This window comes from Sparus aurata, chromosome 6 (genome assembly GCF_900880675.1).
Source record: "Sparus aurata chromosome 6, fSpaAur1.1, whole genome shotgun sequence".
Taxonomy (NCBI): Eukaryota; Metazoa; Chordata; class Actinopteri; order Spariformes; family Sparidae; genus Sparus; species Sparus aurata.
Genome location: NC_044192.1, coordinates 15,146,899 through 15,170,755, shown reverse-complemented (window position 1 = coordinate 15,170,755; position 23,857 = coordinate 15,146,899). Strand labels below are relative to the sequence as shown.

Sequence of the window (23,857 nt, the reverse complement as noted above, 5' to 3'; positions counted from 1 at the left end):
TAAAATGAATTCAAACGAGGGAGGGAAAAACACTTTACGAGGTTTGATAGAAAAGAGGCAGAAACTGAGGAGGAAAGCTGTCAGAAAGGTTGAAAATGTAAGAATGTAAAAGGTCCTGCCAAAGACGGTGGTTGTTCTAAATAACATTTTGTCTTTATTAATTTTCTAGTCTGGAAGACACATCTTTCAAGAGGAAAATAAGAAAATATGTCATGGTCTTATTTAGCTGACTTAACAATTTAAAGTTTTATCTCCACACTGCAGCATGAAGACTAATGACAGTGGTTCCATTTCCTGTTAAATCTTCTCTATAAACTTCATGAAACACTCAACATAATTGTTTATCCTCTATTTAGATTAAAACTAATTACATACATGACAAAACCACCACAGTTTTACCCTTTTTTAATTGGTTGACACATTTTCTTTTCTTCTGTTGCCTATATTTACATAATATTGATACACATTAGGGGTTTCAAGATATACCGTTGTTGATGATAACCGTGAAATAAATGAAATATTGATATTGTGTTTATAATACACATCTGATAATATCATGTGAATCATCCAGTACACATGTCAAGGCTTTTGAGTCTTGCCTTTTCACTTTTCATTAAGTACAGTTTTTCTTTTTCTTTTCCTTTTCCTAAAATTATACTTACAAACTCTTGCTCCACCTCCCTACACATGGTATTCAAAGTTAAAGATGAATGTGACTGTACTCCCCAACTGATACTCGATTTTTCACGCCAACATCGATTTATCGACTGATATATACCAATTTTCTTTTGTAATGATCCCTCATGCTTATGACAAATGGAGACAGGATATTTTACAGTTTAACTATAAATTTCATTGTCTAAAATTACATCAGTGAACTGAAACAGCACTAACTTATGGAAATTTAATAATTAGGAACACCCTAACATGATTTTCCACATTATAATCTGAGAAAGAAAAAAGTTTCATATCAGACAACATATACGAAATACTGTTATATCTGTGATAGAGTAATATCAGCTGGTGATATCAGTTAACTGATATATCAGTTGGGGTCTATTTTCTAAAGATATCGCGATAATATCGTCATATCATTATATTGAATTCCTTTGGCCACGATAATAATGTAGCGGGATGACATTGTGAAAGCACTAAACATATCATAGTAGACTAGAAAAAAGATTAAAGTTATATTACAATGTGGAAATAAGATTCATAAAATTTAGAAAAAACTTTGACCTGGGACACTAGTTTCACAATAAATACATAAATGATAAAAAGTCTGAAGTCTTTGGGGAAATAAATCTGTATTTTGTGAGAAATATATGCTTCTGTTTTATAAGTTTAACCATTTTTGTGCTATGCAGTTATTAAACTATGTGAGGTTTATATACTCAAGATACATTTTAGTATATTTTCCTGTAATTGGGACTGCCTGTCAGGTATATCAGGTTCATTGTAAAATGTAATCTAAAAAAAGTCAAAAATCTGGACTTTCGGCCTCGAGTAAGACGGATTCTCAGCGCCTTTTTGTGGGCGTCTCATTTTCTGAAGGAGAGCACAGAAGATTAAAATTGTTGTCAAAAATAAACATATAATTTCTGTCCTTATTTTCTCCTCAATTACAGGGCATGGTCAGAGCTGGGCTTGTCGTTCTGGAGAGTCTGGCCCTCACATGAACACAGCGGCTATATTTGGCAGTCTGCTCTCCAACTGACCTTCATCGCTTTATTTTCTTATTCCAAAAGGGGTGTGAGTATAAGAACAAAGGCTACATGGAGAGGTTTACACACTGTCACACACTCCTACAGGATTGTGCTCGCAGGCATATAGACCTAAGGACCATCTATCTATCTATCTATCTATCTATCTATCTATCTATCTATCTATCTATCTATCTATCTATCTATCTATCTATCTATCTATCATCCTTAGATACATGTGTTATACGTGGCAAGCTTATCACACTTTCTGAGGCATTTCCATGCCCTCTCATTTGGCACATGGTGTGTTACTGCTGCAAGCCTTTAAGTGAACTGTTCCTTTTCTTCTTAGAGCTCATCAGTGCTTTATGTTTTACATTTAAAGTGAAATGAGAGGGAAGGTAAAACAGCTCCTATACTGCTGCGATGTGGTGGGCGATGGGCCGCTTTTCCTCATTTTTATAAGACTTGTAGTAATCTAAAACTTTGGCGTGTTCCCATTTACAGGTCTCTTCAAACACGAGCGAGTGAAAACTATAATTAGAGAATGCGTTAAGCTCTTAACAGCCTCTTCAAAAAGCTTTCTCTGCTCTATTTACTATTTTCTGCGCTGTGTGGTTTAGATTCTTCGGGTACGTACAGTACTGCAAGCTTGATGAACCCTGAGGCGTTGGGTGGGCACGATTATGTTCCCCAAGGCTGATTATACGTTTTGGTACAGATAGTTATTGTCCACATGACAGCTATCAGATGTATTAGTGGCGTCGGTAGCTCATTAGCAGAAGCCTGTTTGAATGCAACAAGTGGCGTGTGATTGCTGAATGAACAAAAATCATCACTTCAGTTTAGACAAAATAACAAATTACTCAAGCGACCTTTTTGTTACCCTGGTTTTTAAACACTGCATATCTCTGAATCAGGTAACGAAATATAACGATACTGCCTGTTTGACTTGATGTGTAGTCTTAGTTGATCTTGTCTTGTCTGGCTGGCTGCCCATTTGTCAAAAAAATAAAAAAACGGTCTCTTCTGATGGACAGAAGAATCAATTCATTACATAAAAAACGGTGATGTAATATATTTATAATTCCTCCTGAAGAGCCTATTCTTTTATGTCAGTGTGTAGGCATTATCCCCTGTGTGAACTTTGGTTACACCTGAAATGACTTCTTCAAAGCCTGAATTCAAGAACAGAAACCTTGCCAATATGAATAAGCAAGTTGTATACAAGCATATACTGTAGGTGTATGTGTAGGATATGATTACATTTCATTTATTTCATCACTCACATTGACTTTGTTGTCATACTTTATGTGCGTGTGGGCTACCATTTCTTTTCATAGAAATTATAATGTATTATAATGAGTTGGCATTTTGATCGTTGCTGGCAGAATGTTTTCGCCCTTTTTTCCCCAGATTTTTTTTTTTTTTTACTTTTCAAGCAGGAAGCAATAAGACTGTCTCCACCATGTTCTCCAGTGGTCAACCTTCCCGTGCAAACCTTCTAGTCGAGCCATTTCACCCTGGCAAAAATTCCTCCGGTTGCTCGGCTCTACAGAAAATGAAACCACTCCCAGTAACAAGCTGATTAAAGTGATGGCAGTGAGTGTTTGCCTACATCCAGGGTCTTTCTGAGAGGAGATAGATTCTGCTTCTTGCTTCCACAAGTCACCTTTTGCTGTTGTCTTGAAAATCTTGGGTTAAAGTTAAAGTGGAACAAATTCCTTTTCTTGTGTGCCAATGATGTTTAAACGAGTAAAAAGGAATCGGAAGACAGATGTGATGAAGCATGTGAAGGCAGATGACTCACATACGATCCTCTTACTCGTGCACAATACCAGTCCGTATTTTTTCTCATGTAACATGAAATACTTCTGTAGATTATGTAGTTGAAAACTCTCAGGTACAAATGAATGCTAGTTCAATTGTTGTTTGATCAGACATTTTCTGATATAACCATAACTATGCTAATTTTAACTTAAGCCGCTACAGCTGCTTTGTGCTGAGACAGCAGCACAACAAAACACATTCATCCTCAAACTTTGGTCTTTTGCTCACACTTTTTATGTTAGTATTGGTACCAAAACTCAGATATTACACTGACACCAGAAAATGTCATTAGTATGAAGTACTAGCTGTTTGTGAGCACTTTCGGGGTATGTTAGAAATGTTTTACTGAAGTGTACTTTAGCGGCTTACAGTCAACATTCAGCCAGAGAACAAGAGAAAAGTAAACTAATTTGTCTTGTTAGAATGTTCTTTTATTTGCAGCTTTTACACATTTGATCATCTAGGTTAGACTCATTCTTCTTAACCTCTCTAAACAATGTTCTTCATAAGCATCTCAGTAAATTTTATTGCAAAAATATAGTTAGTCTTTTTATAGTCGAGTTTTTATAAGAGGATCTGCTTTTATGCTGCGACATTTTTTGCCTACTATTTCTTTAAACCCATTGTCATCAGAAAAAAATTACCATGTAGCTTATTACGACCATTTTTATGTTCTACTGTCAGAATTCAGACAGAATGGCCAAAACGCAAGACACACAATCCAGCAGGTGAGGAAGAAAAAGCAAACTTTAATCAAAAAAAGCTGATAACCAAAGCCCATAAAATCCTAAATGAAAGCAAAAAAGGGCAACAACACCAGGCAGGCGAAGGCAAAAAACCAAAACCTGAGAAACCCAGGAAGCAAAAGCAAAACAAAGTTCAATCCGAAAGGAAAGTACAAATCAAAAGCAAAGTACAAATCAAAAGCAAAGTATAAATCAAAAGCAAAGTATTAATCAAAGCTAAGTACAAACCAGGAAAGATAAGTCAGGAACACACCATAGGGAGACAGGGGAACGGACTTGGGAAAACTAAACAGGCGAACTGACAAAGACAGCACGGAGCACACAGACTATATACACAAGGACTGATTAACTAATAGGACACAAGTGACCACAGAAAAAGGGTCAGGAAATCACACAAAGGGAAATAACAAAACCACAAACTCAAGCTATGACAGCGACCTTTAGCAGCCGTAGTCACTTTGTAGAAGAGCAAAGGAGGAGGTCCAGGTGAAGTAGTTTAAAGAATGACAGAGTCCACATAGAGAGGAGAACGGGTTGAACGTGTTTGCATCCCGTTCAAAACTAAAAGTCAAAAGTGAGATTTTTTTCTTGTTGCATACATAATGTATCTGAGGTTACGTATGAATGCATATATGTATGTAGCTTAAGTAACGTAAATTATGGACTGAATTTAACTCACACCACAATGTTTTCCTAAACCTGCCCGAGTACCTTTAGTGCCTTAACCTAACCAAACTGTGACGATAAGGGTATGCCTGTTGCTAGTATGCTGCAAAAGTCATGTTGTTTTGGGGAATGGTGATATATGAACCTTTGAAATGCTGTAATAACACAGTTCCATAAATTTTAATACACAAATGTTACATCATTTATCTTTAAATATCCACTTGGATAGAAAATTCAACGACTGCAGACATGCAGTACTTGCAGAAGCGTCCTTTGGTGCACTTAAGCACAAGTTCATCCAGCAGGCATGTTTCTTGAAATAGTAGTGAAAGGTTTGCCAGATAATCCATCTTGGTGGTAACACGAAAGCACAAACAAGCATGAAACAAAGCAGCAGGACTCCTCAGATGTCTATACATTGACCTCACATGCTCGGTTTGTAATGCATCTTTTTTCTGGGGGGTGAATAGCCTTCTGTTTTCTACATTGGGTTTAAATTGGCCTCTTGGTATCATTAGGCCATTACAGCAACCGAGTGAGTGTGTATAATGGTGGATCAATGGAATATCTCGCCATAATGCATTTCCCTTGACATTCCCCTCTGGGCTGCAACCCTCAGAAAATTAACAATGTTAATAATACTGCGACGGAGGGGGAAAATTGAAATGATTAGATGTGTTTTACTTCGCTGCTGATGGAAATGTGGTGAGAGGGAATCAGGGTCAGGGATAGACTTGCCTTGCAGCATGACTCCGTGCTATTTTTCCAGGCTGTGTGGTCAAAGATTCAGAGAGCTTGTCAACGGAAAATGAGAGAGCGATAGAAGTGGGGGAGAAGAGAGAAAGAGGGAGACGTATAGACAGAAAGACGGCGAGAGAAAGAGAGAGAGACAGGGTGGTGGGTTATGCAACGCACCAGTGAATATCGGGTTCATTTGTGCCGCTGTCGATGCTGCTGATCGCGGCATCGAATATTAGTCACTTTTTGAGTCATACATGAAAAAGCGACAGCGTGCTTTTAATAAGATGACCTGCCCGGCTTGAGTTGTCTGCCCCAACTTTGGGGCATGTTGGTGGTTTTGACTAATTCAACCACCGACAGGCTGCATTTCAACCAATGGACAGAACATATTCAGTCACCAGACATCACATATAGGCCTAGAAATTAGGAAAAGTAATTCTTTCCCTACATACATGCAAATGGCAAAGAAGCTAAATGTTTCCTGCTGCTTATTACTTTGAACGCTGTTTCTAAAGAGCAACACAACTTCAGTCCGACGTCCCAACCCCCAGCAAAGTGGAGTTCAGTCTCGTCTCGCTGTGACCACACATGTCAGAAATAATCCCACACGGCACCAGAGAGACATTAATCGTTTTCCTCTATGAAGAATTTTACCGTTTGCCAAATAGCAAAGTTATTATCCCACTTTGGAGTCGCAAATGTTGTGCAACATGCTTCAGATGCTGTTATTACATGCGAGTATCAGCTCTAGAAACACAGAAGTCCATCTACTCCCAAACAAATCCCAGTCCACCGCCTTCTTGCTGTATACAAGCCGACATCAGGCCTGTAATCTCCCCGTCTGTCGAGGAGACCTGTGGCCACCTAATGACCCCAACAGGCGTCATGCGTGCAATTGCTCAGGATGGTGCAATGACAGTGTCTTTCAATATCTCTTTAAACATACTTTGTGAAATGAGAGGGATTTTGAGGATTACTAAGCTTTGCACTGGACACTGCAGGTTGTCTGGGAAGCAGCATACATGCACTGTGGCTCAAGTTGGACGTGCGCTTGATCTTTAATACATTAGATGTGGTACACTGTCTAGGCTAGGATTTTTGTTAAACTAACATGATAGTAAATGTGTGGAAAATGTGGAAAACACGGCAGTCAAACTCAGACTTAATTCACAGACATGAGGACTTTAGACTTTACTTCTTGAGATTTGACTCCCTAAAGACTTGGTTTGAATCAGAAGTGAAATCGTTAACGTCTGGACACAGTTAAGTCTTATCTAAATTTTTAAAAAGAAAGTTATTTGAAAGTTATTTTTATTGTGACACAACTTTGAAAGAAAAATGTTCAGATGTTTGAATCTGAACATTTCCCTGAAAGACGTGCAATTGGCCTCTGAAGAAGTTTTCAGGAAGTGCTGAGCAAAGATGGATGAGCAGTTCATTTCTACTGATACTTGATTCATACCTGGTCTGCTTTGGGGAATATATACATAATAATCATCCTGTCTCATTCAAATCTAACACTGACAACAGCTCTTGCCTTCTCCTGTGTTTTCAGATGTTACCAAACTCACTGCCAGCCATATAAATAGAAGCATTAGAAACCTCAAACAGGGCTACAAACTCAATCAGTACTGCATGACAAAGTTTAATTTGCTTAAATGAGTGTGCGTGGTGACTGACTGATACATATTTTCTCCTCTGGACAGCACTACAAATTTGTATACTCAGACTGACTCAATTTTAAAACAAATATCTGTTCTTTCCACTTCTTACATTTTCAAAACAAGCTCATTACTCGATTATTTATGATGCTATGCCAAGCCAAAATGTCAGTACTTAACCTGGGAATGAGACTTAACATCCGAGTCGTTACGACCAGCTCGGACAAATCCTACTGATTCCACCTTTTAGTTTAAAAGTTTTTTGCATTATATCAATATGCTGTGAGGTTCAGTTAGCTTTGCAAAGAAATGGCCAGTAGAAAATGTCCCTCAGAGGGATACTCTTGCTTTTACACTTTGAGTACATTTCAGAGTACATTTTACTTGAGTAAAGAAGTTGAGATAATACTTTTCTTTCCTTTTTTCACAAAAGTATCTGTATTTCTGTTTCCTGTACATAGCAATCTGTAGCCCGTATGCCGAAAAGTACTGATGAGACTGCTCGGGGGCTTCAGGACTCGCCAGATTTGTTTATGCGACAGAGTCACAGTAGACTCAATGTTTGTTGCCCGTCAGCCTGTGGATATTATTCCTGCTGCCTGCAGACTTTGGTGTGACTCACTGCTGTAGTTTGGTTGATAGTTTGACAACTGTTAGTGTTTAGCTTTTCAATTTCAATTTGCTTTAATATGTTTATGTAGCCTGCATATTTGTGGCCCGAGAGGTAAACAATACCAAATAACCGAAGCCTTGAAATAATCAAAATATTTGAAACATTTTACACAATGTTATTCCCATACGTGCCATTATTTAGTCTCATCCCTGTGTTTGTAACAGCTATGAAGTCCGAAAGTTGTTTCAGCCATACCCTGGCCTAAACATGAAATCTGAATAACTTGAGACCGCCCAAACAATTTCCTCATATTGTGTAAAGATCATACAGCATGGTGGGCTACATGTGCAAGCCAAGTCACATAAGAAAACACCAGCAGCACATAAATACTCATTCAAGTTGATTAAGCCATGTGTGGTTGAGTTGAGGGGGGGAGGAAATAACTCATGTGTGAGATCAAGATCCATGTACAGTGTGTGTGATTTATCTCACTTATCAGTTAATTCTGTTTCCCCACTGTGATCCCCTCTGATCAATTAGCTGCTTTTTGCCCTCACCTGTTAACTCTTGATGATCTCTTTGAACACCGTCATGTCAGAAGTTACAGAGCTGTACCCCACAGGGCAGCCCACCACCATCCCCTCTCCCCCCGCTGGTTTATACATATTTAGTCAGTGCCCCCAGACCCTGACAGCAGCTGGTGCTGAGGTTTGGGTGGGAGCTCATTACTCCTTGGTGGAGCCCAGCCAAAAGTAGGGGAGGGTTTTTTTAAAGGGAGTAAATTGAGGTTTTCTTTTTTTGGGTTACTTTATTTCGTACGGGCAAATCCGACTCCATGCGTCGTGTGATCTGTTCCATGTGTCGTGTGTGTGCCACCAGCAGTCTCCTCTGGTTTCCTCTCAACCTGGAAGTAACTTCCCCTCTCCTTCATTTAATGAACTCCTCTCCTGGATGTCCTTGTTTCACTGAAAGAACCAGAATTTAATTTTGTTTTTATGTTTACGCATCTCAAATTGATAGAAATTTTTTCAGGCGGAAAGTCTTTACAATACATTTCGACTTTTTAATCAGCTCGTAAAACCCTCTGACGTGACAGTTTTTATACTACTATAATTATGTCAACAGACAGTCTCAACCTAAATATAACTAAAATACTTAAAACTAACTTTGACTCAGTGGGGGAAAATAACTCAATACATTAACTGAAGCAAAGTACTGGAGAAAAATAGATAGAAAGATTCTTTCTCTTCAAATCCGGACAGAATACCAACTCAGTGTCAGTATGTGACGACAGCAATCAATGAAGACTCAACAATCAACTAGAATTTTCCCATAATCGCCTTCTCCACCATTATGTAGGCTACATTTTTTAAGTACTTGTACTTTACTTGACTATTATTTGTTTTTTTGACAATTTACAATAAAATTGCTGCTGTTGTCACATTTCAGGTGTCTGTCAAAAGAGAAAGTTATATATAAAGAGTACCTTTACGTTTCATACTTAGAGTACATTTAGCTGATAATAATTTTGTACTTTCTGTGAAGTAAATGCAATGGAGTATTCCAAGATTTTTCTATTTGTACTTTTTCCTCTTAAGTTAAATCTGAGTACGTCTTCTACGCTTTTACATCTCTGCTTTATGAATCTCACAAACTACAAACCAGCACACTGTGACAGCCTCTAACATTAACTATAATCGTGCGTCTTTCTGTCTGTTTAGAATTTCTTTCTTCCTTCCACTTGAGATTCCCTTTAGCTCCGTGGTCCGCCACTCACAAGACAAAGCCTCTCTAACTCCTTGACTCCTAACAGAGGACCGTTCAAAGCTTTACATTTGAAGTCTTAGTACCATTACGATGTGGTTTGGAGGACTGGAACGATTGTTTATTTATGAAAGACATATTGCACTGCAGGAGAGGGATAATATCTTCAAGTGGGTCAAAAGTGTGCGTTCGTCTCAATGCCCTAGACGGGTGACCAAGAGTATCAGATGTCCCCGTCTATTGAGTGATTGTGTGGAGCAGAAGTGAAGTGTTCTTGACTTGTGTTTCCTCTTTTGGAGAGGAGACTGATGTGGGCACTTCCTGGTGATACTGATCAAGAAGAGAGAGGGGGGGATCAAGACAGGGTAAGAAATAGTGCAGTTGTGGATTACAGCAGGGTTCAGAACTGCCAGAAGTGGTGCTTGATAGACGCAAAAGGTCCAGAGAGTGAATGTGCAGCAGGCTGAAGCTGGAAAAAGGCTGTAAGGAAACGGTGAGAGTAGTGGGCAGGGCATACAATACAGAAATAGAATGACATTATAGGTAGGTAAAATAAGCAGGCCGTACCTAAAGGGGACTTTATTACTTATAACCTAAAACCCCTGAAATCAAAACAAAAAGGCCAAGCTGCACCATATGTGTGCAAGAGGAAGCTCAAGTCTTTTCTGCTTTAGACCACCCAACGCTTCACCCACACACACTCTCCTGAAAAACACTGTGCAGGACTGAATCAACCAAACTTCACGTATTTCACAAGATCTTGGAACTAAACTTAATACATTCAGTTAATGTATTCTTTTATGATTTGAAGTAACACTAAACCACATGACTAAAACAGGAGGATTAAAGGTGCTGCTGGGATATAGAATTTCTATTTCTCTTGAATCAAAAGATCTGCTGCTGAACAAAAGTTGGGAAAACTGTAGTCAGGAAGCAAGGAATGAAGTTTTTTTTTATTTTTTTATTCAATTTAAGAAATGAACAATTTATCCACACTGAGTCTACCATGGTGCAAATGTAGACATTCTCCCAAAGCCCATGGCGCTTTGACTGAAAATAAAGAAGAAACCTTCCTTCCCCCCACTTGCATGAAGCCACAGCATGTGGTCTACTCTGTTGCTGCTCTAAAAATGGAAGGCGGGCGGCCTCGGGAGAAGCCCAGAACAGCCTCCACCGTAATGGCCGTGTGGGTGTGGCCCCTCGTAGATGGCTTTTGAGGGGGCCCCTCCCGGACGCCCGCACCCCTTGCCAGCGCCCAAGGGCTCCAGGCTGCCTGACCAGAGACACCGCGATGCGGCCCACGCTGAACCCAGGCCGAGCCGGGCTATGGTGGGCTGGGCTAAGCCAGGGCCAGGACAGGCTCCACAGCTGCTTCATAGCAGGTTCCTGTGCTCCTGCCCTCTGCTGGGGTCACAGAAAAGCAAGACAACAACAAAAGAAGAGAAGGAATAGTCCATCAAAGACGTGTATGTCTGAATCACTGATGTCCGAAAACCTGACAACCATGGACCAGTGCCCCACTGACAAAGGCCTTTTCTGTGTGTTTGTATTATTTTTTGTAATTGAATTATTGATTTGTTAATTTCCATGTATATTTTGCTAGAACTTTGAAACTTTATATGAATAAAAAAGAGAATTAAATGTGCACTATGTCGTTTTAGGAAATACATTTCAATCTGAGGAGAAAAACCTTTATTGATTGATTTTTATGACTGAATAAATTGAAGAAACAAAGTGTTGGTACTGTTTTACTTTGTTTATATTTGCAGGACCCCAGCCAGCTGTCCACATTCAAACACTGTTCCGGAGACATTTTCCCCTCTGAGGATGCCTTGTTTGTTATGGAAATATATTTTAAAAATATAAAGTTGAACGTTTTTGAGTTTGTATTATTTACTTATTAATATTTTAAACATTGCCTTTCTGAGTTTGAATTTCTTTTCTAAAACTAAATGGTTAAAAAACATAAAAGTTAATCTATAAACATTAATTGTATGAACATTATAAAGTTGCATCTGATGTTAGTAAACCTTTAAAACTGCCACAAAACAACAATTTAACAGTGAACTATTTACCAAAGTTTACTTAACTACATTTATGATTTATCTATTACCAAAAGGGTTATTAAAAAGCATTAAAATACTTTCCAAAACCTTTTAGTGCAATAGAAGTTGTGAATTGGAACCAAATACACTTGTTCGTGAACTGTACATTTACAATTTATAAAGTTTAAAGAGTATTTCTATTTCCACCGCAGTTTGAAAAGGCTTATTACACTTTCACATTTGTTTGAGAGCTGTATTCACCAGATACTTTAAAGATTAAGATTTTACATACAAAACAGTGAGTCCATAAAATATAATGCATTACTATATGTTAAACTACAAACTAAAAACCACTGGGTTAAAATGTACCTGGTGTGGGGTTCATATACAAGAAAAACAACACTGGGCTTATTTCACTCAGTACCAATCCGTCGAAAACAACCCCAACACCAGGCTTGTTTTGATCCAGTAACATAACAGTTATATGAAATTAACGCCAACGTTGGATCAAAACACTCATTAGTACTGGATCAAGTTAACCCAGTATCGTGTTGATGCTATATTATTCCCACACTGGGTATGTTTTCAACACAGTGTTTTTTAGTGTGCACTGCTAAGAGTAAAAAAATGCCTTTAACAGACACATACACATAAATACAACATGAATTATAAGCCAATATGCAGAAATATAACATAGTATTAGTAACACTGCATTTTTCTGATAATACCGCCCTTTTTCTTGAGTCCAATTGAGAATGCAGGACTTGTAATCGAGGATATTTACACTGCGGTATCGCTACTTTTAGCATAAACATCTGAATACTGCTTCCAACAAAGTAAAAACAAATACAGTGCACTTCTGCAAAACACAGACAGTGTGTGCAGTCAGTAGTAGGTGCCTGGCAAAGACTGACGCCAAAAAATGAGAGCATGAAATGAGCTGGTAAGCTATGTGCTACCATTTCCACTGTTTTAATGTGGTGAAGAAAAGGCTTTAATCCTCAAAAGGATCTTTGGCAGGTCAAACAAACACAGAGCAGTTCCATGGACGCATCCTGTAGAGGAGCAGCCTGTCATTGAAGGAAACATACAGCAACAAAGCCTGAAAACACTACATCTAAGAATCACATCTTTAAACCCTGTAATACAGAGATAACTAAAGTTTTAACGAAGCACTGTGATCACACTAATCTTATTATGTTTCAACACTTCTTTCCCTTAGTTAATGTTCATGTCGATGTTTCACCTCCTGGCCCGGCCCTTCCCGTGTAAAACGGCACCCAGTTTTTTTTTTCTGACGGTAATGCGGCCTGAACGGTGATAGTGAGTGATAGGGTGAAGCCAGCCAGTCACCTTCTGGTTTGAATCAGCGGAAGGGATCGGAGGGGGTTGCTCCCGGTAGGTTGGCTTTTATTGCTTCTCCCCTTTGGTTTTAAACAGATCTGCCTGTTTGTGGAAGTGTGGCTGGCGGTTGGCTCCTCAGCTGGCAAGGCAGCGGCGTTTAATTGCTCTTTGTTGTGGCGGGTCGGGGGGAGAAGGAGGCCCTGTGGTCGCCGCTGCACAATGGCGCTTTGGCCTGCCAGCAACACACGTCGAGGCACACATGGATGCTCGCACATGCACCTACACACTCGCACAAAGCGTGCTATGCATACTTGAACACACACATTGATCAGGGCGCAAGACCAGATGCCAATATGTATACAGAAGTTTATTTTTGCTTAAATTCACATTTTCTAATAGCCTCATATTCTTTATTTTTCTGTCTTCTGCATTTTTGTTTTTTAAAAAAGTGGATTTTACCACTTAGAAGCCACCATGTAATAGTACACAGCCTAATGGTGTAACAATGTTGGTTTATAATGGATTAACAGAGTGTTGGAGGAAATAAAAAGGGGAAATTACGGGGAGAATAAACAGAAGCAGCTTGGTTTGTATATTTGTGCTGTTCTCTGAATGGGCAAGCATATAATTATCACATTTACAGGGAAGAGCTGCTGAATAATGGGTCGTAGCGGTGGGTGTAGTCGCAGAGCAGTGTATCCTCCCCGATCGGCCCCTCCCAGCGTGTGTGTGTGTGTGTGTGTGTGTGTGTGTGTGTGTGTGAGAGGGAGAGAGAGAGAGAGAAAGAGAGAGATAGAAGACATTTGATGAATCACAATTGATTAGTGAGCACTTATTACTCACATCTCCTGACATGAATACAGTCTGATTCTAATAGACCATCCCTCTCCGTCCACACAGTGTACTTTAATCCAGTTTCCCCGTCTCATATTCGCTGTCTCCAGTGATGCATTCGTCCCAGCCAAAAGTTTCTTTGCCTTGTTTACTTTTCCTGCAGCCCCTGCACGTGTGTTTATCCAAATCTAAAGTTTTCTTTTTTCTGCTCCTCCGTCACGGTGGCTTTTGTGCTCAACTGTGGTGAGTTTTGTGTATTTTTGTGTAATTTACTCCTACAATTGGAGGAACGATGTGCTCTTGTGCTCTGACCAAACCCCCACCCCACCCCACCCTCCATCCATCCCTCCCTCCCTACTCCTCCTCCCTCCCAGAGAGGTTCTTTTCCATTGATGCACTTACTGTAAAGTGTTCCCTCTGCCTCCATCGCTGACCACATCAACTTGGCCAATCACTGATGACTCATTATACACACATAAACAGAACAAAGCACAAACAGTCATCACAGAGTTTGCTGCATACGTTTACACATGCAACGCAGCGGAGTGTCTCTCAACTCCCTCTATCTCTGTTTTTCTTCTTCATCCTCCCCCCCTCTTTCTCTCTCTTTATATATCTCTCTTTAACACACACACACAGCGTGGATGGTTGGAGAACGAACAGAACGCTACACCACTGTAGTTTTTGGAAATGAAAATGGAAACTGGCACCAATTAGGGAAACCAATAAAGTAACCTCAGTTCTATACGTCTGCCAAGCGCTCGAGGGGATTCAACTGGAGAGTATAGTGTTACATCCTGCCTTTAGGTTATCGTCCAGATAACATCATCCTGTTTTATACCATCTCTGCTGCTCTGCCTTTACAGAAACAGGAAGTCATATAAATCAGATCTTGTCTCACTTTGGATGAGCTTGCTCCTCCGTGATTTAATCATCTCACATATCGCAGTTTGCCTCAACAGGACAAACTAATTCAGCCAGCTCAATCGCCTTTCATTAGGTTAGTCAATGTTTACACCCACTGGCAGAACTCGCATTGGAGCAGTGAGAGGGACATGTTTTGATTTAGTTAAACACTTGCTAATTGCGAATCTTCATGGCTGCTGCCATTAATTGGTTCCTGCAGAAGGCTGCAGATAAGAAAAGAGAAGGAAGGAGGCAGATGGGGCGGTAAGTCTAATCCTGCCTCTGCTAGAGACGCAGTAATTGGGTAATGATCGTGTGGCCCTCTGGTGCTGATGTGGTGTTGAGAGAGCAAAGGAGAAAGGAAAAGAGAGAGAGAGAGAGAGACCTGAGCTTCAGGAGAACCACTAAATGCTGCCACATTCATCCATGGCAGTGACGCCATGCCACACGCCAGTCACCCGATCAGCCACACACTCATGTGTACACACATGCACGCACATGCACACAATATCGCTCTCTTTCCTCTTCTTTAAAGCAAACACACACCCACACACCCACACACACACACACACACACACACACACATCAGGTAGAGTGGCACAGACCTCCACACCTAAGGTGGCCCAGAAGCTCAGAATGTGAATGCAAGGTAATAAGTTAAACATGTTCACTATCACTCAGAATACAAATAAAACATTAACAAATTGAGAAACTGGTTGACAAATTTGACAACACACACTTGGTATACAGAAACATGCTGCAAATATAAAAACACTTAAAGTCTAAAAAAAAACCCCACCAGTTTGACAAAAATGATCCTAACTCAAGGTCCACTTATTACCTTTTCCAGTTGTATCACAAGATCTTCAGACAAATTCTAGATGGCTGTTCTAGCAGCCTGTCCTTGCAAAAAAGAACAAAAAACAACAATATAGATCAACTGTGAAAGCAGCTCTAGCAATTATACAACGTAAAGTAGGAAGTTGTGTGAAGTAGTATAAAGGGAAAAGATCGGGGACACATGTTTGGTTCAAAGAAACACTGGATTTTAACCCAGGAGACCACTTTAAATGTCCAGTGTGAAACTAGCAATCAACGCTGATTTATTTTAACGTACTAGCGTAGTGAAGTTACATTGCGTAAATAACGTGCAGTCATGTAAGTAACGTAGGTACATTTGTAACTTAAGTGACATAAGCAGCATAATAGTTTTAATCAAGTCGTTCTCTTCTTTATGCTGAATCAAATCAAATGACGGTTCAGTATGTCTGTCGCTAGCACACAGTCATGTTGTTTGGGAGTGAGTGGCAAACAACCTATCCAGTCATTTAATTATGATGATGTGTTGTAATTGAGCCCTGTCTCATTCCCAGGCCATCAAATAATGCTGTTTAGTCACATCCGACGGCGTCTCATCGACTTTTAAGGTACCATTTAGTGTTTGACAGTGATTATTTCTAAGTCTAAATAAGTTGTTTTTGTTCCTAAACCTAACCAAAACTTAACCAAAGCATTGTCACATTATAAAGAGTTATTTTTCAAAGGTTTTGAATTTTTTAGATGTGCTCATACCCGTTTTGTCCATATAGGGCGCCAAAATCAACAACGAAAAGAAAGTTTCTTGCTGCTTCCTTTATTGTGCAGTGCATTGAACGGCTATTTACACACAAATTTGTGCATTACATGCATACTGAGACATTAAACGGCAACACGTGACAGCATGCATGCATGCTACACAGATATTCATGAACTCACATACAGAAACCAGACTGTCTCTACAAATGAACAGCTGCTGATACACAGGCTCAGTCACATAAAAGAGTTAAACTTTCAGTTTTGTTTAACTCAACCTTGAGTTACACAAATCAGGAACAAACAGGAAAAAAAAAAACCCACAGAGATGTGCAAACTCTCAGTCCATGTTAATACTGTGATGCAAATTTATGCACACTCACAAACTTCTCTGTGTTTTCCTTTCATGAATCCTCCCGCACAATGACTCATGTATGCACTCACATATTTTTGTATTATAAAAACAATTTCACTCTGGACAGTAGTTTGTTTTTAAAAAGGAAAAGTCTCAAAGCCAGTTCTCTGTGGCTCTTTGTGAGCACCCATTTATCCATATCCTGACGTTAGCTTCCTTTATTACTCTTCTCTTCCCCTCTGGGCTGTCACTCCTCCTCCGCTTCTCCTGTTCTATACCATCTACTGTTTCCTGTCTCGTTTCTCCTTTCCTGTCTTCCATCCCTCCTTCAGTCTCTCCATCGCTTCTACCACCCCCTCTGTCTCCCTCTCCCAGTCGTCCTGGCCTCTCTGTCTCGCTCTCCCTCTCAGTTGGACTCATGTGGGACTGATTGAGCTTGAGGATCCAGCCCTCATCAAAGGCCGAGTGTGGTTGAATGCGAGCAAGCCACTGAGGCTCCAATCTCGCACTGGTTAATGAGCCCCCTCTCCCCCTCTCCCCCCTTCCTCCCCCTCCCCCTCCTCCTCCTCTTCCTCACCCCCCCCACAGCCGCGGCATCCCTCCAGCGGCAGTCTCATACGACACAACCCCCCCCTTCCTCTCTTTACTCCTTTTTCTCCTTCTCCCTTCCTCCTTCCCCCAGTCTCTCCACACTTCAGTGTTCCTGTATCGCTGCTTTGCTGCTGCCATTTTCAACTCATTCATGGCTAATAAAGCTTCCTTCGCTCCTCTATCATTCATCTTTATTTCATCAAATTCATCAAATTTTCTTCTTCTCTCGTCTTCTCCCTTTTTCCCTCGTTCTCCAGTCCCTCCGCTCACCATCAGCCACAGTCCCTCCTCAGGCTCAGCTCCAAACCAAGGCTGGCGTCTGTCTCTCTGTGTCCGACCCCCTCCCCTCCTCCTCCTCCTCCTCCTCCTCCTCCTCCTCTAACCACCGCCACCATCACCGCACTGATGATACACACACTCTCTCACTCTCGCGCTGCGGACCCTGACTTTAATCACTGCACGCACTGCAGCCGCACACTTGTGCAAGTGCACATACCGTGTGTACACACAACAGCAGAGGCTGTACACAGGTGGGCAGCGCGCAGGCTGCTACATTTATGCACATGTGCTCATAAACACACACACATATTGGCATAATCTTGCTTAAGCCTACATGAATAATGTATCATTTCCGCCGTCGGTTCAGTTTTACTATAGTGAAGCAAGAAAAATGCCACAATAATTTACATGAATGCAGTGATTCAGCGCTACAAAGGAACCACTTTTGATGCTATTCCAGATGGTGATGGGGTTTTCTAGGTCATTAAAATTCAAAAATGACTTTTAAACTTCTCAGAAAAGCAGTTAAAAGATGGTACAAACTATCTAATGTATCTCTATCTCTGTAATTCTAACAGCTGGAGAAGTGAGAGAAACTTTAGTGTGAATAAACAAAAGATAGTTTAAACAGGAGTAGGTGAAAGAGGAATAAAATCCTTTTAATCAGGAAATGTAGTTTTATGTGAAGGTAGCTTTTGGCCTTTTACTGAAGTCAGTAATCCATGTCCTTTATCTGTTCAACAAAATTCATTATTGTGTTTCAGTAGATAGATGTATCATAGATAAAAAGATAGAAGATAAAAACTTTTCAGTTAGTAGAGCCACACATGGTTGGATGAAATTATCACTGTAATCGAATTACATGACGTGTGTTGTATAGTAACATGTGTTCTATGTTTGAGTATGTCCTGATTTGTATGAATGATGTTAACACATAATTCATCCAGTATTTTAATGAATATCACAGCTGGTAATACTGTGGAACAAAACCTTAAGCTAGTTGCTTTACACGAGCTGCATATCAGGTCTGAAACATGTCCTGTTTTTTATTATTTGTATGGCGCTACTACTTAAAAATCTAGTTTTAGAGTTCGTATTTTATTTACTTAGGGATATTTCATATAACTAAAATGGCAAACAGGTTGTGATAGCAGAAAAATATACACTGTACATACAGTATGTACAATAATCAAATGCTCTATGAGATCCTAATCATATCCAATACTCCAAGAAAAACAAAAACAAAACAAAACATTTCTGGAGCTTCACAGCAAAACAGCGTTGCAGCATTCTCTTAAACAATTGAAGTACATGGAGACTTTTTTAAAAACGTTTAACAACCGAAAAACAAACATAAAATGGTTCCATCCAGCTTTTTAATAGCATAAACAAAGGCCCTGATATCTCAAATTAATTTGAAAAAGGGGTCATTTACAAAGCAGAAATCTTGACAGTAGCTGCTGAAGAGTACAAGCTTTATTAATCCCTTTACAGACAAATTCCACTCTGTTTCTTTTACAAATACAGGCACGTACAGGACCTATACGCATGCATATAGTTTTGGTGCCTTGCTCAAGGGCAAGTCCCAGGATAGAGCACTTGTAGTCCCTCTGTATAGACTGCTCCAGGTGGGTCTTGGAACGGCCACCCTCTGGTCACCAAGCCAAATCCTTTTGGACTGAGCTACTACTGCCCCACTACTAATCTTTAAGCGTTAGCATGCATGCCATCTGAAGTGGGCGCACAAGCTTAATGAATAACGACTTTTCTAATAAATTTGAGATCTTGGGGTTTCTGGAGCCTTGGATTACACTGGCTATGTGTAGCTCCAGGAGCTTCAGAAATGTTTTGTGGCCTACCAAACTTCATTGGATTTTCAATGGGCATGAGGGTGAGTAGATGATTGCTGAATTTATGATTTGGGTGAACTTATACTTCAAAATGTTCTTAAAATTAATCAAGAGATTTAAAAGCACCTGTTAAAGCTATCAGTATCTGACAAATGTTAACTTAATATAACATAACAGACTGAACAGATGAGTTACTTCAAAGGATCTCAAAATCTCAGACATTTCAATGTTGAGCAACAGTAAGCTAAAAACATTGATTTGACATTGTTAATTGTTCCACTGCGGGCCTCCCATCACTGCTCACTGTCCCCTCGTTGTCTGTTGGTGACATTTGATTTCTACCTAACTAGTTTTTACCGCCGCTTTCCAAGGCATGTTTACCACATTGCGTGCCTGAAATGATAAATTATGATCTAACTGAATCAAAATGCAATGTGTAATTTTCACACGAAGCTGCGGTTAAATTATTGTTGTAGAGAAATACCGTTGACTCACCACTCTGTGTGGTATGTCTTTTCTTACGGAGCCGTCTTTGGCAGAAGATACAAACATGGTACCGGCATCAGTATGCAGAACGCATCTGACAAACAACAGCCAAGAGCTTCATTTTGTACTTTGGCAAACTCATCAATTTAATTAGTTACAGCTGATGAATCCAAACGCATTAGTCGTCATCTCGAATGAAAAAGCAATCTGTGAATCTGTCTGGAAGAATATTTTGTTACATACGCAACCTCAGACTCTCCTCTTCTTTGTGCTATTGTCTCCTCCACACTTGTTTGGTTTTATTCTGTCATTAAACAAGATGTACATGCCATACTTTGGAAGGCATACACACAAACCCCAGTTATTCTAACTTTCCTACAAAACAATACACAATCCACTGTGTCATCTGCATTTGTTTAGCACACGCCCGTTGCCATCTTTCTTCCATAAAATACTGCCAGTATGCTGCAACACACTGCCCATGTATCATCACCTTCGCACTCAGCCTCACACCATTTCTGGCCCATCTCCCGTCTTTGTTGTGTGTGGTTGTCTGGATGAGGCAGAGGGGGGAAGACCAGCAGTCAGACCACTGCATATGTTTCCAATTCCCCCTTGCAGACCTTCCCTCTCCTCTTTTGGCCTCCTCGTCTTCTCTTCGTCCTCCCCTCGTCCTCTCTCCTCTCCTCTCCTCTCCTTTCCTCTCCTCTTCTCTCCTCTCCTCTCCTCTCCCGTGTGTCTGTCTCCCTCCATGTCCACCAAATTGCCCATTAGACTTTCTATTTGTCGATCCGCTGGCCTGCCTGTCTGTGGCGTGGCAGCCAGCTAAAACTATCCTCCAGTCCGTGCCAATTACACCATGGGAGACCACTTCTAACATTTTATACTACATGGCTGCCAGAAGCCAGCTAGGACCTCTCACTACACACACACACACACACACACACACACACACACAGACTCACATGTGATCAGAAGAAACTATTTATTGGGATCATGCAACATTGACATGCATGTGCTTCATTGCAGCATTCTCAAAGTTAACTCCCAGTGACAGAAAAAAACGCCCAGTCACTGGTAAAAACATGGTGATTCTTTTTCAAGATTTAGGTAACATTCGTAGACAACAAAGCTCCTCCTCTATCCTATTTTTGGTTATATGTTCATTACGTAGCTGAACATAAAACTGTAGTAAAAACATAGTTTAGACGGATATGACATTACATCTGGTTTTACCCTCACAGTCGTGCATATTTGTTATATATAAACAGTATATGTGCTTTTTTAACATTTCGTTTGAAAAAACGAAAAAATTCCTCTGTTCCAAGAAAAACTGACTGATCACCCTCACACATTTCCAATCCAAGACAGTGACCAGAAAGAAGTGAAATGATGCGGTCAAACGCTTAGCTAAACATTGTTGTTGCATTCTGTAATAAAGAGAGGAAACCTAAAAAACCAAAGGCCCTCTGAGGGAAAGTTATTAATATCCTGTCAGCAGTAAATTAGCCGTACGTGTACATGTCCCTTCTCCTTCTCTTTGTTTTGTCTAGCAGTGGTTCTTCCATCACCACGACTGGCTGAGTGTCCCCCCCCCCCAATGTAGTGGTGAGACAGAGGGGTCATAAAACTGCTGACAGAACTGGAGAACAAATGGAGCACACATATATATATATATATATATATATATATATATATATATATATATATATATATATATAGTACATGTATACATGTGCTCGGCCTGTGGAGGGATGATCTATGGTCAGTGCGGGGATGTGTTTGTATCTATATGTGAGCAAAGGAACCATTTCGTCATAGCCAAAAACCATGGCTGACATGAGAAACGGTGAAAGGATGACGATGAAGAGCAAAGAAGCAAACAGAAACTGTGTTTCTCTGTGCCAATGAAAATAATTTCAAAAGCAAGATGGATGAGCAAAAGGTGCCAATATGTCTAAACCTACAGTATGAACCAATGCCACACACAGTGAAAGGATCCTCTTGACAGTCCCACCGATGACAGGGGTGTTTGCCTGACTATAGTGACTGTAGTACAAACTAATTAGAGGCAGTCTCCAGTAGGTCACAGTTTAGTCTGTAGTGGCCTTAAAAGAGACAGAGTGGGAGTGAGTGCATGAAGAAGAAGGTGAGAAGAAGAACGAGAGTTGAAACCTGAAGGAAAATATAATAAAGGCCGTGGCGCAGAATTGTTTCTCTCAACGCATTTGTAGAAGAAGGATTCAGATTCTTTACTTAAAGTGGCACTAATCGATTTTTAAAAATATATATATAAACAATGGATCAAACAACTTTGTCTAATGTGAAAGCAGTGATTTGTACTGACAAACCCACAGAGAATAACCACCCCGCTCTACAGTTGCCCTCAGCTCTACAGAGCTTTTAACATCTTTGGCGGGGACCTCCAACTCTGCTCTTATCAACAATTTCCAGCAACTGTCACCAGCCAAAAAAGCCAAGTTACAGTGAATTCACGCTAGCTGCTCAGTACTTAATGACAGACAGACAAAGCTATCGACAAGCTAATGAAGAAAATCAGATAAATAGTTCCTTAGAGACACATCTATTTCCCTCGGGCATTTGTGGAAACTAAAATATAACTAACAGGAAAGTGAATTTTAGACTTATATTTGTTGGGTGGCCAGAAAGACATCTCAAATGAAATAAATGGTTATGCAGCTCTGCATTTGTTAAATGTGTAGATATGCAATTATTAGCTTAGAGTGGCAAGAGACAACTTTTCCCCTCTCGAGTTTCCAAGTGGTATTAGCGTTGGCACTGCTGTTGCAAAGACAACTAGATGATTTCCGTTTTCCCCAGAGTCGTGAAAAAAGCACAACGCGGGACAAAATGTGAGTTTATTCACTCATTAAGTCTGCAATGAAATGGATCGCCAGTTAACCATCCTTTTTTCCGCGTGCCCAGTGGCAAACAAAACTATATTGTGATAGCAGGGTTTAGAGGGAACCAATGTTAACAATGGTTACATTGTGCAGTTAACATTTACTTCATAATGATACACTGAAGCACAATAAATGTCTATTGCCAGTTGCTGTAACAAGTTCATAATATGTCCAATATTGTGTTTTCAGATGGCTCTGCTGCCTCCTAGTGGACAGAAAATCCAGTAAAGCAGCTTTAAGTCAAAGTCCTAATAAACAATTACTAAACAAAAACAGAAAGAAAACAAAAGACATGTTTATTCAAAATTATATTTTAATCACAATGTTTTTTATCAACAATGGATGAAATAACTGAGAGATGTGTTATTCAATTCTTTTTCCTATTAATGTGTAAGAAGCATTTTAATGTTGCAGTTGCTTGAAGTGACGTTTCTATAAACTGTTTAAAGGTCCAGTTTGTAAGAAAGTAGATTTTTGAGCCCAACTTGTCAAATACTGACACTGAGAGTTAGGAATGAGACTCAAAAATCAACTTCCTTACAAATTGGACCTTTTATATACATAACAATATGTACTGTTGCTCAATGTACACTATAACAATGTGTGCAGATTTTTTAAATCACCATTAATAAAGTAATAAGTCAAATAACTGTAGTTGTCTTAAAGTATAATATTCTAAATACTGAATGTAATGAATGAAATGCTGTGGAGTAGAAATACAACATAGCAGAAAATGAAAATACAATACAATGTATAGTAAGTATAGTAAGTTCGACATACCTCTAAATAGTTATTTAGTGTCCTACTTGAAATGGACTCAGTCACTTTCTACTACTGACTGAATGTACGGTATGAAACTGATACTTGACATTTGATAACCATTAGAAGAAGTTAATGTTGGAATTAAACTACTTGAGCACACATACTATAATAGTTTGAGATTTTAA

General features: G+C 39.8%; 1 protein-coding gene across 1 annotated transcript in view; it reads left to right on the top strand.

Moving 5' to 3' along the window:
- igsf8 (immunoglobulin superfamily, member 8) overlaps positions 1-23,857 on the top strand; it is a 57,734-nt gene that overhangs the window by 13,843 nt on the left and 20,034 nt on the right. The window contains exon 2 of the mRNA XM_030420333.1: positions 1,629-1,752. The gene's annotated coding sequence lies outside the window, so the exon portion shown is untranslated. The remainder of the gene's footprint in view (positions 1-1,628; positions 1,753-23,857) is intronic.